General features: G+C 49.4%; 1 protein-coding gene across 1 annotated transcript in view; it reads right to left on the reverse strand.

Annotated features, from left to right (window-relative positions):
* nfkb2 (nuclear factor of kappa light polypeptide gene enhancer in B-cells 2 (p49/p100)) overlaps positions 1–10,997 on the reverse strand; it is a 93,815-nt gene extending 82,818 nt beyond the window's left edge. Inside the window, exons 1-2 of the mRNA XM_052041571.1 lie at positions 10,838–10,997; positions 4,179–4,381 (exon numbers count right to left, since the gene is read on the reverse strand). The gene's annotated coding sequence lies outside the window, so the exon portion shown is untranslated. The remainder of the gene's footprint in view (positions 1–4,178; positions 4,382–10,837) is intronic.
* Positions 10,998–13,207: the final 2,210 nt, after the last annotated feature.

The following is a 13,207-nucleotide window of genomic DNA, read 5'->3' on the forward strand; positions in this document are numbered from 1 at the left end:
GTGCCTGGAATGTGCTGCCAGGGGTGGTAGTGGAGACAAATATGATAGAGGCATTTAAGAGGCTCTTAGATAGGCACGTGAATGTACAGATAATGGAGGGATATGGACCATGTCAGGCAGGAGGGGTTATTTTAATTAGGTGTAATTAGCTTAATTAGATTGGCTCATGGCTGAAGGGCCTGTTCCTGTGCTGTACTGTTGTATATTCTAATATTGATCTTCATATTTAAGGACAGATGTTAGTGCAGGTTTACTAAACTCAGATCTGAAACAGGCTGAATGCCTTACGAGGAAAGGTCGGACCATGTAGGCTTGTATCCGCGGGAGTTTGGAAGAGTGCAAGAGGACTTGATTGAAACATGTCGGAACCTAAGTAGCCTTGACAAGGTGGATGTGGAAGAAGTGAGAATAATGGGTGATTTTTAAAAATAAAGCCCATTTAGGTCAGAAATACAACCAAGCTTTTTCTCTCAGAAATTGTGAAACTTTGGAATTCTTCCTCAGAGTGTTGAAAGGAGAGTCTTTGAACATTTTCAGGGCAGAGGTAAGTAGATTCTTGATAAGCAAGGTGGTGTAAGGGGTTGGGTGGGAATGCTGAGTTGAGTTACATTCAGACCAGTCATGATCTGATTAAATTCAGTGGCAGCATTTGAAATCAAAATCCCATCTTGTTCACCAACTTCCTTCAGGAAGAACACAGCCGTTCTTGCCCAAGCACCCAGCATTGACACAGGGACCAAGTTCCCTCACAGCAAGATTGCTCCCAGCCCAGCTCATTTTGGGAAGTCCTCCACACCAACATCTGGGAACTGGCAACTAAGTTGGGAGAGTTGTCACACAGACCAGTGAAGCAACGGCTGTCAAATTCATCCTGAATGAATCATTTGGAAGAATCACTCAAAATAGCAAGGGATAGAATAACATACTGGTGATGAATTCAGTTCCATCACAAGAGTGCGTGATAGCACTAACAAAGACCAAGCTGGCGGAGTTCTGAAGGAGGTAAGTCTGGGTCTGAGGTAAGTAGTGAGTGAACCAACATGAAGAATGAAGCTACTTGGCCTCATCTTCAACAACCTACCTTTTGCAGGAGTGATCACCATGACAACCTCCTCAGGTCACATGCGATACTACACTCATGCAGGAATCAGAACTGATTTGGTGGCTTAAGACTGAGCATCGTGAGGTGCTGAGGACCACCAGCACCATCTGTAACTTCACATCCCAGAACATCCCTCCCTCTTCCATTATCACCAAGACAGGATGAATGCTCATGGATGAAAGGTGCAGCAGGACGCGGCAGGAGAGGCACCAGGCATTCCTGGAAATGAGGTGACAGCTGGTGAAACTGCAACACAGGAGTACAGACGACACACAGCAATCCCACAACTAAAGGATGGAATCAAAGCTCTGCAGTCCTACCACATCCACTTGTCAAGGATGTGATCATTTAAGCAGCTGTTGGGGGGAAGAGGTACAATAAAATGCCCAGCCTCACTGACAGTGGGCCCTGCGCATGAGTGCTGAAGACAAAGCTGAAGCATTTGCAGCCAGAAATGCCAGCAGATGATCCACCTTTGTTTCTGCTAAGACTTCCATCGCTGCAGGAAAACAGTGAATTTGATTCCCTCCAGTTATACCAAGAAATGGCTGAGGATAACTTTATATAATAAAGGCTATGGGACCAGACCAGCTCTAGTACTGAAGTCCACCACTCATCACTCACTGACTGTCCTTGACATCAAGGCAGCATTTGACCAAGTATGGCATCAAGGAGCCCTTTAAAATTGAGGTCAATGGTCATCAAAGGGAAAATATTCCAGTGATTGGTGTTGTACCTTGAACAAAGGAAGATGATTGTGGGTGTTGGAGATCAATTACCCTATACCCAGGATATCTCTGCAGGAGTTCCTCAGGGCAGTGTCCTAAACTCAAACATCCTCAGCTGCTTCATCAATAATCTTCCTTCCAGTGGGGATGTTCACTGCTGATCATACAAAACCCTTCAGAAAATGCAGCAAGACCTAGAAATATTCAGGCATGGGCTGAGAAGTGGCAAGTGCCAGTCAATGACCATCTCTAACAAGGAAGAGTCGCTCCATTGCGTCTTGATGTTCAATGGCATCACATCCAACGGCAACTTCCTGGGAATCACTACTAACTAGAAATTCAGCCAGATTTGTCATATAAATGGATGAAGGGTCTTCAGCCTGAAATATTAACTTTGTTTCTTTTGTCACAAGATGAGTATTTCCAGAATTTTCTGCTTTTATTTTGCTGTTGCTTGAATGAAATGTACCAGACCTGAGAGAAGTTGATAGGGTGGATGTGAAAGGGATATGTCCTCCTGTTGCAGAATCTAGAACTTGTGGTCATTGTTTGGAGATAAGAGGTCTCCCATTTAAGACAAAGAAGAGTTGAAATTTTACTTTCAGAGGGTGAAGAGTCTTTGAAACTCTCTTCCTCAAAGGTAGCAGAAGCTGAATATTTTTAATGCAGAGGTAGATACAGACTTGAAAAATGACAGGGTGAAAGGTGCCCTTGAGTTTTCGGTCTTCATAGAGGAAGTGCAATGAAGGGCCACTCACCTGGTTCCAGGCATGGTGGGTTTACCAAATGAGGGAAGATTGAGGAGACTGGGGCTGTATTCTCCAGAGTTTATAAGAATGAGAGGTGTTGTCATTGAAACCTACAAAGTTCTTAAAGGACGACGGGCTAGAAACTGGAAGAAAGTTTTCCCTGACTGAGGAGCTTAGGATCAGGGGCGCACAGTTTAATAAATAAGGGGAGGACAGTTTAGAACTGGGATGAGGAAACATTTCTTCACTCAGAGGTGAACCTTTGGATCCTCTATCCCAGAGGGCTGTGGAGCCTCAGTCATTGAGTTCATTCAGAGACTAATATATTTGTGTCTATAAAGTAAATGAAGGGATACAGGAATAGCACCGGAAAACAGCATATAGATAGGAGATCAGCCGTGATCTTCATGAACGGTGTAGCAGACTCAAGCAACGAGATGGTCCACTCCAGCTCCTATTTCTTATGTTTCCATGTAAGTCAGGAACGTGATGGATACTTTCTTAACTTGCCTGCATGAGTGAAGAATCTGAATACCATCTAGCACCACATTCACCATTCTAAACATTCATTCCCTCCACCGCCAGTGCACCATTGACAAAATGCACGGGGTATTCAGACAGCATCTCCCAAACCCGTAACCTTTATTAGAAAAGGGCAAGGGCAGCAAGTGCAAGGCAACACCACCTCCTGCAGATTCCCCTCCAACTAACACCACATCCTAACTTGGAAATATAATCGTAGTTTCTTCATTGTCACTGGGTCTAAATCCTGGAGCTTCCTCCCTGGCCCCTGACAGCACCGTGGGAACATCTTCACCAGAAGATCTGCAGCGGTTCAATGATTGATGGGCAACCAGGTTGGCTTGGATGTGGTGGGCCGAAGGGCCCCTTTCTGTGCTGCAGGATCCTATGGAGCAGCTCAGCAGCTTCAGTTGGGGATGGGCAATAAATGCTCCGGGCGATCAATCCCATCAGTTGCATTCCTCTTTCCCTTCCCCATGTGGCCCTGCAACTTATTCTCTCCCATGTGCCCATTAGTTTCTATTTGCCACCCAGCTACATTAAAAGGTCATTTACGGTGGCCAATTAACCTACCAACTCTTTGGGAAGGTGGAGGAAACTGGAAACCCACACAGTCATCGGGCAACACACAAACTCCACACAGACGGCACCAGAGGTCGGGATTGAACCTGGGTCACTGGAGCTGTGAGGCACTGGCTCTACTGGCTGGGCCACAATGACACCCAAAAACTCTTACATGAAGCGAAATGGAACATGTTAGATCATGGCTACTTGTAACGTGAATGATTCAAGAGTTCTTCTACATGTGACTGTGGCAACTCTGATCAAAGTATACACCTCATAATGACCCGCTGCATAAACTAACGGTGACCTTGTCTCCAGCAAATGTGGCCACCATACCTTCAGTTGTTTGTATACATTGTAAAACGCTGAGGCTGCAGCACCGATCCCTGTGACACACCATTTATTACCTTCTGCCAACCAAAGACAGACCCATTTATGCCGGTTCAGTTTCCTGTTAGCCACCAATCTTCTGTCCACACCAACATCCCTCCTGCACCATGAACTTTTACTCACCGGAATAAACTTTGCTTGGTTTCTTTATCAAACCCCTTGAAGAATGGACCCACATCTGTTGTTCCAAACCAGCCGTACAAAACAAAAGGCCCAAAAGCCAGTTGATGCTCAGTGTGCTGGCAGACACTGAAGTAGTTGGGTCTGACAGGCTCTCTTATTGTTCGATGAACCATGATTCTTCACTTTGAAACGTCTCAAACCATCTTTAAAAAAAAATGATTGAATGTTTTAATACAATTTAAATTTTCTCTTTTCCAATGTGGCAACAGTATCTTGTTCCTCAGCAACAAACAAACTGCTGGAGGAAAAACACGACGATGCTGGAGGAACTCAGCAGGCTGGGCAGCATCCGTGGAGAAAAGCAGGTGGTCAACGTTCCGGGTCAGGACCCTTCTTCAGGACTGAAGATAGGGAAAGGGGAAGCCCAATATATAGGAGGGAAAAGCAGAGCAGTGATAGGTGCACAAAAGATCCACCAGGGGATGGGTCAAAGGTAAGGAGAGAGAAAAAAAGGCTAGGAAAGGGAAGAAGAGAAGAAACATGGTGGGGGGGTGTGTGTGGGGAGAAGGGGGTGGGGATTACCTAAAGTGGGAGAAGTCAATATTCATGCCGTTAGGCTGCAAGGTTCCAATACCTGTGACCCATCCCCCGGTGGATCTGCTCTCCCCTCCTTCCCCACACCTGCCCATCACTGTCTCTTACCTGCATCTACCTATCACCTTCTTGTGCCCACCCTGCCTCCCCTCTTATTTCCACCTATCACTGCTCTGCTTTTCCCTCCTATATATTGGGCTTCCCCCTTTTCCTATCTTCAGTCCTGAAGAAGGGTCCTGACCCGAAATGTTGACCGCCTGCTTTTCTCCACGGATGCCGCCTGGCCTGCTGAGTTCCTCCAGCATCATCGTGTTTTTCATCTAGATTCCAGCATCTGCAGTCCTTTGTTTCTCTAGTAAACTGCTGGAGGAGCTCAGTGGGTCAGGCAGCACCTGTGGATAGAAATGGACAGTCAACATTTTGGATTGAGACCCTTTATGTGGACTTCCTTTCATGAGGTGAAGTGTCTCAACCCAAAACGTTGACTCTCCATTTCCCTCCACAGGTGCTGCTCGACCCGCTGGAGTTCCTCCAGCAGATTTATTGCTCCAGATGCCAGCATCTGCAGTCTCTTGTATCTCCACTGTCCTGTTCCCTATGTTCTTACAGTAAAACTCTGATAATCTGCTATCTGATTATTCAGAAATCCCCACGGTTCAGCACCGGGCTCACCAGGTGACGTTTGTAATTTCCACTTACCGAGTCCTCAGTTTCCGCACATCCACTTCCCACTCACTGGGTCCCCAGTTCCTGCACTCCCCAAGCACTCTCCGAGTCCTGGGTTCCCGTGCTTCCCCTGAATTTTCCGGCTTTTGGATCCCTCCACCATCAACCACCCTCCCCCACCCCCTGAAACTTATCTGGTTTGTGTTTCGCACTTCCTTTGAACTACTGGGTTCACTGAAATGTTACTGTGCAACATCTGTTTTTAAAGTGAATTTAAAGTGTGTTGGAATGTTATTAAAATAACACCCGATAGTCTGGAAAATCTGCGAGTCTGGCACCAAAGTCCTGAGCATGCTGGATTAATGGAGTTTTACTGTAATTATTGATATAATCTTTTCTAACCTCGAGATCTTCGGAAATTTCCCCACATTGTACTTCATTTGCCAGATAAGATTTCACATGTACGTGGAAACACACAGTGAAATACATCTTATGCGTAGAGTGTTCTGGGGGCAGCCCGCAAGTGGCGCCACGCTTCTGGAACCAACATAGCATGCCCACAACTTCCTAACCCGTATGTCTTTGGAACGTGGGAGGAAACCAGGGCACCCGGAGGAAACCCATGCAGACACGGGGAAAACATACAAACTTCTTACAGACAGCAGCCGGAATTGAACCCAGGTCACTGGCGCTGTAATAGTGTTACGCTAACCGCTACACCACTGTGCCCGCCCACTCACTTTGCTCACTCTTTGCCTACTCACTTACAAATGTACCTTTCGAATCATTCAATGTTTTTGCTTTTAAAACTCAGTTCAAAAGTCTTCACTTGGAACATATGTACAGGAAGGAGAGATGAGGGAGGGAGTCTGAGTGGCACTGAGACTGTTCCATGTATCCCACAAAAAGAGAAGCATGGCTTGGGCCCATGCAGGTCCAGAGAAGCTTTGGTCCAGAGAAACTTTGGTCCAGAGAAAGTGAATGGAGTGGAGGAGCTGTTCAATGTGAGGGTGAGGCGATGCTAGGAGAATGAGTGTGTTGGTTGAGCAGAATTAATTGGGTGCCTGTTCAAGGCAGAAGCCGAGTCCCCTCAGAACCCTCTGATCTGGAATGGAGGTGTAGTGGGATTCCACATCTGTAGTAAAGATGAGCAGCAAACAGGCAACTGACAAAGTGGTACAGGGCATCAGAGGTGTCACAGATGTAAATGGAAAGGGACTGGACCAGCAAGGACAGAGTCAAGGACATACACAGGGCAGGACATACACAGTGAATGTCAGGGCCCTGGGGAGTGTAGTAGAACGGAGAGACCTTGGGATACAGGTACATAGTTGCCCGAGACACAGGTAGATAAGGTGGTGAAGAAGGCTTACGGCATGTTTCCCTTCATCGATGGGGCACTGAGTACGGGAGTTGGGCACATTGCTACAATTGTGCAAGACGTTAGTGAGACCATATTGTTCTGTTGCCATACTACAGGAAGGGTGTGATTAAACTTGAAAGGACATGTTTAAGGTGAGAAGGGAAAGATTTAAAGGGGACCTGACGAGCAACTTTTCCACACAGAGGGTGGTGGGTGTGTGGAATGAGCTGCCAGAGGAAGTGGTAGAGGCGGGTACAATCACAACATTTAAAAGACATTTGCACAGGCTCCTGGATAGGGAAGGTTTAGATGGATATGGGCCAAATGCAGGCCAATGGGACTAGCTCGGGCATGCACTGTGGTCAGCATGGATGAGTTGGGTCTGTTTCCATGCTGAATAACTCTGACTCTAAATTAGGAAGAAATAACTTCAATGGGGAAAGAGCAGGCTGAGACAAAGGGTCAACCCAGCCAGTCCCGCTTGTGGATCTTGGGCAGCAGGTAGAAGCGGGCAACGTTGAGTTGTGGAGTTCCAGCCATGCACAACCTGCTTCAACTTCTGCCCAGGGTTGGAAGCTGCAGAGGGAAGATCTCTCGAAGAACTGAGGTCCATCACTGTGTGGGAGTCAATGGCCTGTTGGTCAAAGGTGGGGTTATGGTCCAGGGGATGTGTGAGGAGGTGTCTGAGACCTGATGTTTGGCCTCAGTTCACCAAAGCACATCTTTCTTGCTGATGGGTTTAATTACAATGTCAGAGTGATTTTTTAGTGAGCAAAGTGCCACAAATTCAGAAGGAGGAAGGTACAAATGAGTGAGGGGAGTAGAAGAACCAATGTCCTGTCGGCAGTTACCAATGAACAGATCTGCAGAGGGCAAGAGCCCAGATGGAGGGATCCAGTTGGCTTGGGAATCCTGAAGATGGGAGAAAGGTCCTCAGTCTGTGGTGGGACTCCAGGCCAAAGAAATGAGCATGGAAGTGGAGGCAGCAGAAGAATTCAAACTTGTGTCGCGCTTGGAATTCACTCACATGAGTACTTCAGGATGAAGCTGAGGTCTCTGTTGAAGACTGATCCTTCAGGATCAGGGAGGGGAGGATCGGAGGGGACGTAAAGACATGGCAGGAGCTGGACCTGAAAGGAGAGGTGGGGTCAGAAGAAAGTGAAGGAAGATCAAGATCAGGATTGGAATTCAAGGGCCGTTGAACTTTGCGATCTTTGACCTCTGAAAGGTAAAGAAAAGTTGTTGTTGCAACGCTGAATGCAGCACAGAATAAAGTCGAACTGGGGACTACAGCAGGTGGAGATGGTGTTGTCGCAGAGAGAGATCACACTGTGTGTGTGCCATTAGGTGTGGATCTGTAGTTGTGACGAGATGTCTGCCTCAAGAGCTGCTGCATAGTTTGAATACACCAGCGATCTTAGGTGGATGAAAATCGTGAGCGGTGGAAGTTTGGGTGGAATCATTGTGGGATGAGTTGAAGCCAGAGAACTTGTAGAGGAAAGAGATGTGTTTGTGGAGGTGGGCTTTGGTTAACACCTTCTCAAAGAAGGGAAACAGAAACCTCAGATAGTGACCAAGGCAACAGAGATGTACAGAAATCCTGTGAGATAAAAGAGCAGAACTTAGAACAAAGAACAGTACCTTTGTTAGCATTCCTGAAGGAGAAGTGGCACTGAACTCAACAATAAATGAAAACCTGCATACTGCAGGAGCCAAAAATCAGAAACAAAACCAGAAAAATGCCAGAAACACTCACAAGGTAAGTGGGATCAGTGAAAAGAGGAGCAGTACTAATGTTTCAGATCTGCATTTCAGAGCTTTCGTGTTGCTTTGTGTTCTTTCTCTACATGTCCTCATTAACCTATCAATCAGAAAAGCAAGGTAACATGCCTCAATGACTACCGACCAGTGGCTCTGACATCCACCATCATGAAGTGCTTTGAGAGGTTGGTCATGGCACACATCAACTCCAGCCTCCCAGACAACCTCAACCCACTATAATTTGCCCACCGCCGAAATGAGTCTACAGCGGACGTCATCTCCCTGGCCCTACACTCAGTTCTGGAGCATCTGGACAGTAAAGACACCTACGTTAGACTATTGAAACTTGTCACCAAACTCCGAGACCAGGGACTCAACATCTCCCTCTGCAACTGGATCCTTGACCAACAGACTGCAGTGAGGATAGGCAGCAATACGTCCAGCACAATTATTCTCAACACTGGTGCCCCACGAAGCTGCGTCCTCAGCCCTCTACTCTACTCCCTATATACTCATGACTGTGTGGCCAGATTCTGCTCTAACTCCATCTACAAGTTTGCAGATGATACCACCGTAGTAGGCCATATTTCAAATAATGACGAGTCGGGGGACAGGAAGGAGATAGAGAGCTTAGTGACATGGTGTCATGACAACAACCTTTCCCTCAATGTCAACAAAAGAGCTGGTCATTGACTTCAGGAAAGGGGGCGGTGTACACACTCCTGTCTACATCAATGGTGCTGAGGTCGAGAGTGTTGAGAGCTTCAAGTTCCTAGGAGTGAACATTACCAATAGCCTGCCCTGGTCAAATCACGTAGATGCCACGGCCAAGGAAGCTCACCAGCGCCTCTACTTCCTCAGGAGGCTAAAGAAATTCTGTATGTCCCCTTTGACACTCACCAACTTTTGTCAATGCACGATAGAAAGTGTCCTATCTGGATGCATCACAGCTTGGTATGGCAACTGCTCTGCCCAGGACCGCAAGAAACTGCAGAGAGTTGTGGACACAGTCCAGCGTGTCACGGAAACCAGCCTCCCCTCCATGGACTCTGTCTTTACCTCTCGCTGCCTTGGTGAAGCAGCCAGTATAATCAAAGACCCCACCTACCCGGGTCATTCTCTCTCCTCTCCCATCAGGCAGAAGATACAGGAGCCTGAGGGCACATACCACCAGGGTCAAGGACGGCTTCTACCCCACTGTGATAAGACTAATGAACGGTTCACTTATATGATGAGATGGACTCTTGACCTCACAATCTACCTAGTTGTGACCTTGCACCTTATTGTCTACCTGCACTGCACTTCCTCTGTACTGTTATTGTTTTTACCTGTACTACCTCAATGCACTCTGTACTAACTCAATGTAACTGCACTGTGTAATGAATTGACCTGTACGATCAGTGTGCAAGACAAGTTTTTCACTGTACCTCGGTACAAGTGACAATAATAAACCAATACCAATATCCATCTAAACCTTTCCTACTCACAAACCTGTCCAAATATCTTTGAAATTTCGTAACTGTACCCACCTCTACCACTTCCTCTGGCAGCTCATTCCACGTACCCACCGCCCTGTGTGTGGAAAACCCGCCCTCAAGTCCCCTTTAAACCATTCCCATCTCACCTTAGACCTATGCCCTCCAGTTTTAGACTCACCTCCCCTGGCAGCAAAGACTGACCATTCACCCTATCTATGCCGCTCAGGATTTTATATTCCTCTATAAGGCTCCTTCAGTCCAGGGAAAACAGTCTCTCCTTGTAACTCAAATCCCTGCGACCCGGGAACATCCTGCTGAAAATCCTGCTGAAAGAGCTCCCTTTCTTTCCCTACCTATCTTTTCTGAACATTGAGTCCCAGCCAGGTTTCAGTTATCACCTTCCCAAAGGGCTATTTTGATTTGCTGTTTGTTAACCTTAATCACCATACCATGCGTTTACATATACACATCAAAAGGTGTTTGAATACCCATGGTAGTCTCTCTGAGTCTGCTGCCATCCAATACTTCTTGATCACTATCTAAAACTCACACTGCATTGTTTACCTATGGGTTTCCTGCCATGGCAGAAGTGCTGGGGGTTTCCACCTGTTTGCTCTGATATGGGCTGTTGACTGAGGAAATGGAAAACCCCAGCTCCAGAGGCACACATAGTAATAACTGTGTAAAGTAATTCTGCAGCATAGTTGATAATTTCAAAGATCCAGCACAGAAACAGGCCCTTCAGCCAACCACATCCATGCTGGCCATCAAATCCCATCTACACTATTCCCACTTACCAGTACTTGGTCCACAGCCTTCCACGCCTGACTTGTCCAGATACCTTGCAAACACTGTGACAGTACCAGGCTCCATCACACACTCGGGCAGTGTGTTCCGGTCTCCAACTAACCTTGGGGTGAGAATGTTCTTCCCCCGATTCCCTCTAAACCTCTTACCCCCTTACCCGAAACCTATGGCCTCTAGTTTTAGATACCCCTCTTTGGGGGAAAGCTTCCCATTATTTAATCCTACTATGTCCCTCATAACTTTGTACCCCTATGAGGTCTGCCCTCAGCCTCCTCCACTCACAAACAGACCCAGCATCTCCAGTCTCTCCTCGTAACTGAAACTTTCCATCCCGGCAACATCCTGGTGACTCTCCTCTGCACCCTCTCCAGTGCAGTCATATCCTCCCTATAGTGTGGCAACCAGAACAGCACACAGTATTCCAGCCATGGCCAAACACATGGTTTATAAAGTTGGATCATAACCTTTTTGGGGTTAAATTCCATCCGTCATTACTCTGACTAATTTACCAGCTGAACAATATTGTTCTGTAAAACCAAGACTATCCACTGATCCAGCTCTATCCACATACCCACGTACTGCTTCAAAGCACTTTAATAAATTGTTCAATCAAGATTTCCCTTTCACGAAAACGTTGTTGTCTGATATCCTTGACTCAGTCGAAGTTCCCCTCCTCCCCTCTCTTCCCTCGCTCATCCTCCCTTGCCTCCTCTTTCTCCCCGTCCCTCTCCTCCCCACTTCTTCTTCTCCTCCACCCCACCTATTCTCCCCAACACCCTCCCTCCACCCCCTCGATCCCCATCTCCTCACCCCCCTCCCCTACTCCCCCAACCTACCCTCTCCCCTCCCCTATACCTCCCCCTCCCTCCCTCTCCTCTTCCCTCCCCTCTCCCCTCTTCCCATCCCCTCTCTTCACCCCCACTCTCCCCACCCTCGCCCCTCACACAGTACCTCTCTCCCCCAACCCCCTCCAGCCTCTGATACCCCTCCTCTCTCCCCCTCCCCACTTCCTACGCTCCCAACCCCTCCTCATTCACCGCCTGTCCCCCTCAACCTCCCTACCCCTCCTCTCTCACCCTCCTTCCTCCTCCTGTCTCACTCTCCCTCCCCCTCCTCTCACCCTCCCTCCTCCTCCCCCTCCTCTCTCACCCTCCCTCCCCCCTCTCCCTGTCCCCCTCCTCTCTCACCCCCTCCCCCTTCTCTCCAACCCTTCCTCCCCCTCCTCTCTCACCCTCCCTGCCCCCTCCCCACTCCCCCTCACTGTCCGCTCCCCCCTCCTCTCACACTCTCCACCCCTCTTCTCAACCTCTCCCAGGACCCTCCACACTATCCATTCTCCACCAGCCCCCTCCCTCCCCCCTCTATCTCCCCTCTCACCCTCCCTCTCCTCTCCCCATCCCCTCCCTCCCACCCGCTCCCTTTCCATCCCTTCCTCCCTCTCTCTCATCCTGCCTCCCCTCTCACCCACTACCGCCTCCTCTCCCCCTCCCTCCACTACCCTAACTCCCCCACCCCTACTCCATCCCACCTCTCCCCTTCCCCCACCCCCTCCTGCATTCCCATACTCCCTCTCCTCTCCCTCCATGCCTCACCCCTCCCTCCCCTCCATCCCATTCCTCTCCCACTCCCCTCCCATCCTCCTCTCCCCTCTCCAATCCCCTCCCTCCCCCACTCCCCCTCCCATCCCCCCTCCCTCCCCTCCCCCGCCTCTCTCACCCCCTCCCCCTCTAACCCTCCCTCCCCCTCCCCCCTCATTGCCCCCTCCCCCCACCTCTCACACCCTCCACCCTTCTTCTCCTCAAGCTTGCCCAGGACCCTCCACACTATCCATTCTCCACCAGCCCCCTCCCTCCCCTACACCCCTCCCTCCCCTCTCCCCTTCCCCTCCCTCCCCTCTCCCCTTCCCCTCCCTCCCCTCACCCTGCCTCCCCCTCCTCTCTCACCCTCCCTCCCCTCTCCCACTACCCCCTCCTCTCCCCTCCACCCGCATCCGTATACTCCCTCTCCCCTCCCTCCCTGCCTCACCCCCTCCCAACCCCATCCCTCCTCCTCACTCCCTCCTCTGCCCCTCCCCTCCTCTCCTCCCTCCCCTCCCCTTCTTCCCCTCCCTCCCTACTCCCTCCCCTCCCCCTCCCTCCTCTCCGCTTCCTTCCCCTCCCCTCCTCCCCTCCTCCCCTCCCCCTCTCTTCCCACCCCTCCCACTCCCTCTCCCCCTCCTCCCACTCCCCCACCCACTCAACTCCCCCTCCTCCCTTCTCCCCACCTGCCCAACCCCCTCCCCTACTCCCACTCCTTCTCCGCCCCTCCCCACCCCTTCCCCTCCCCCTCCTCCCAGCCCCCATCCCCCCGCCCATCCTCCC

Source organism: Pristis pectinata, chromosome 30, assembly GCF_009764475.1.
Source record: "Pristis pectinata isolate sPriPec2 chromosome 30, sPriPec2.1.pri, whole genome shotgun sequence".
Classification (NCBI taxonomy): Eukaryota; Metazoa; Chordata; class Chondrichthyes; order Rhinopristiformes; family Pristidae; genus Pristis; species Pristis pectinata.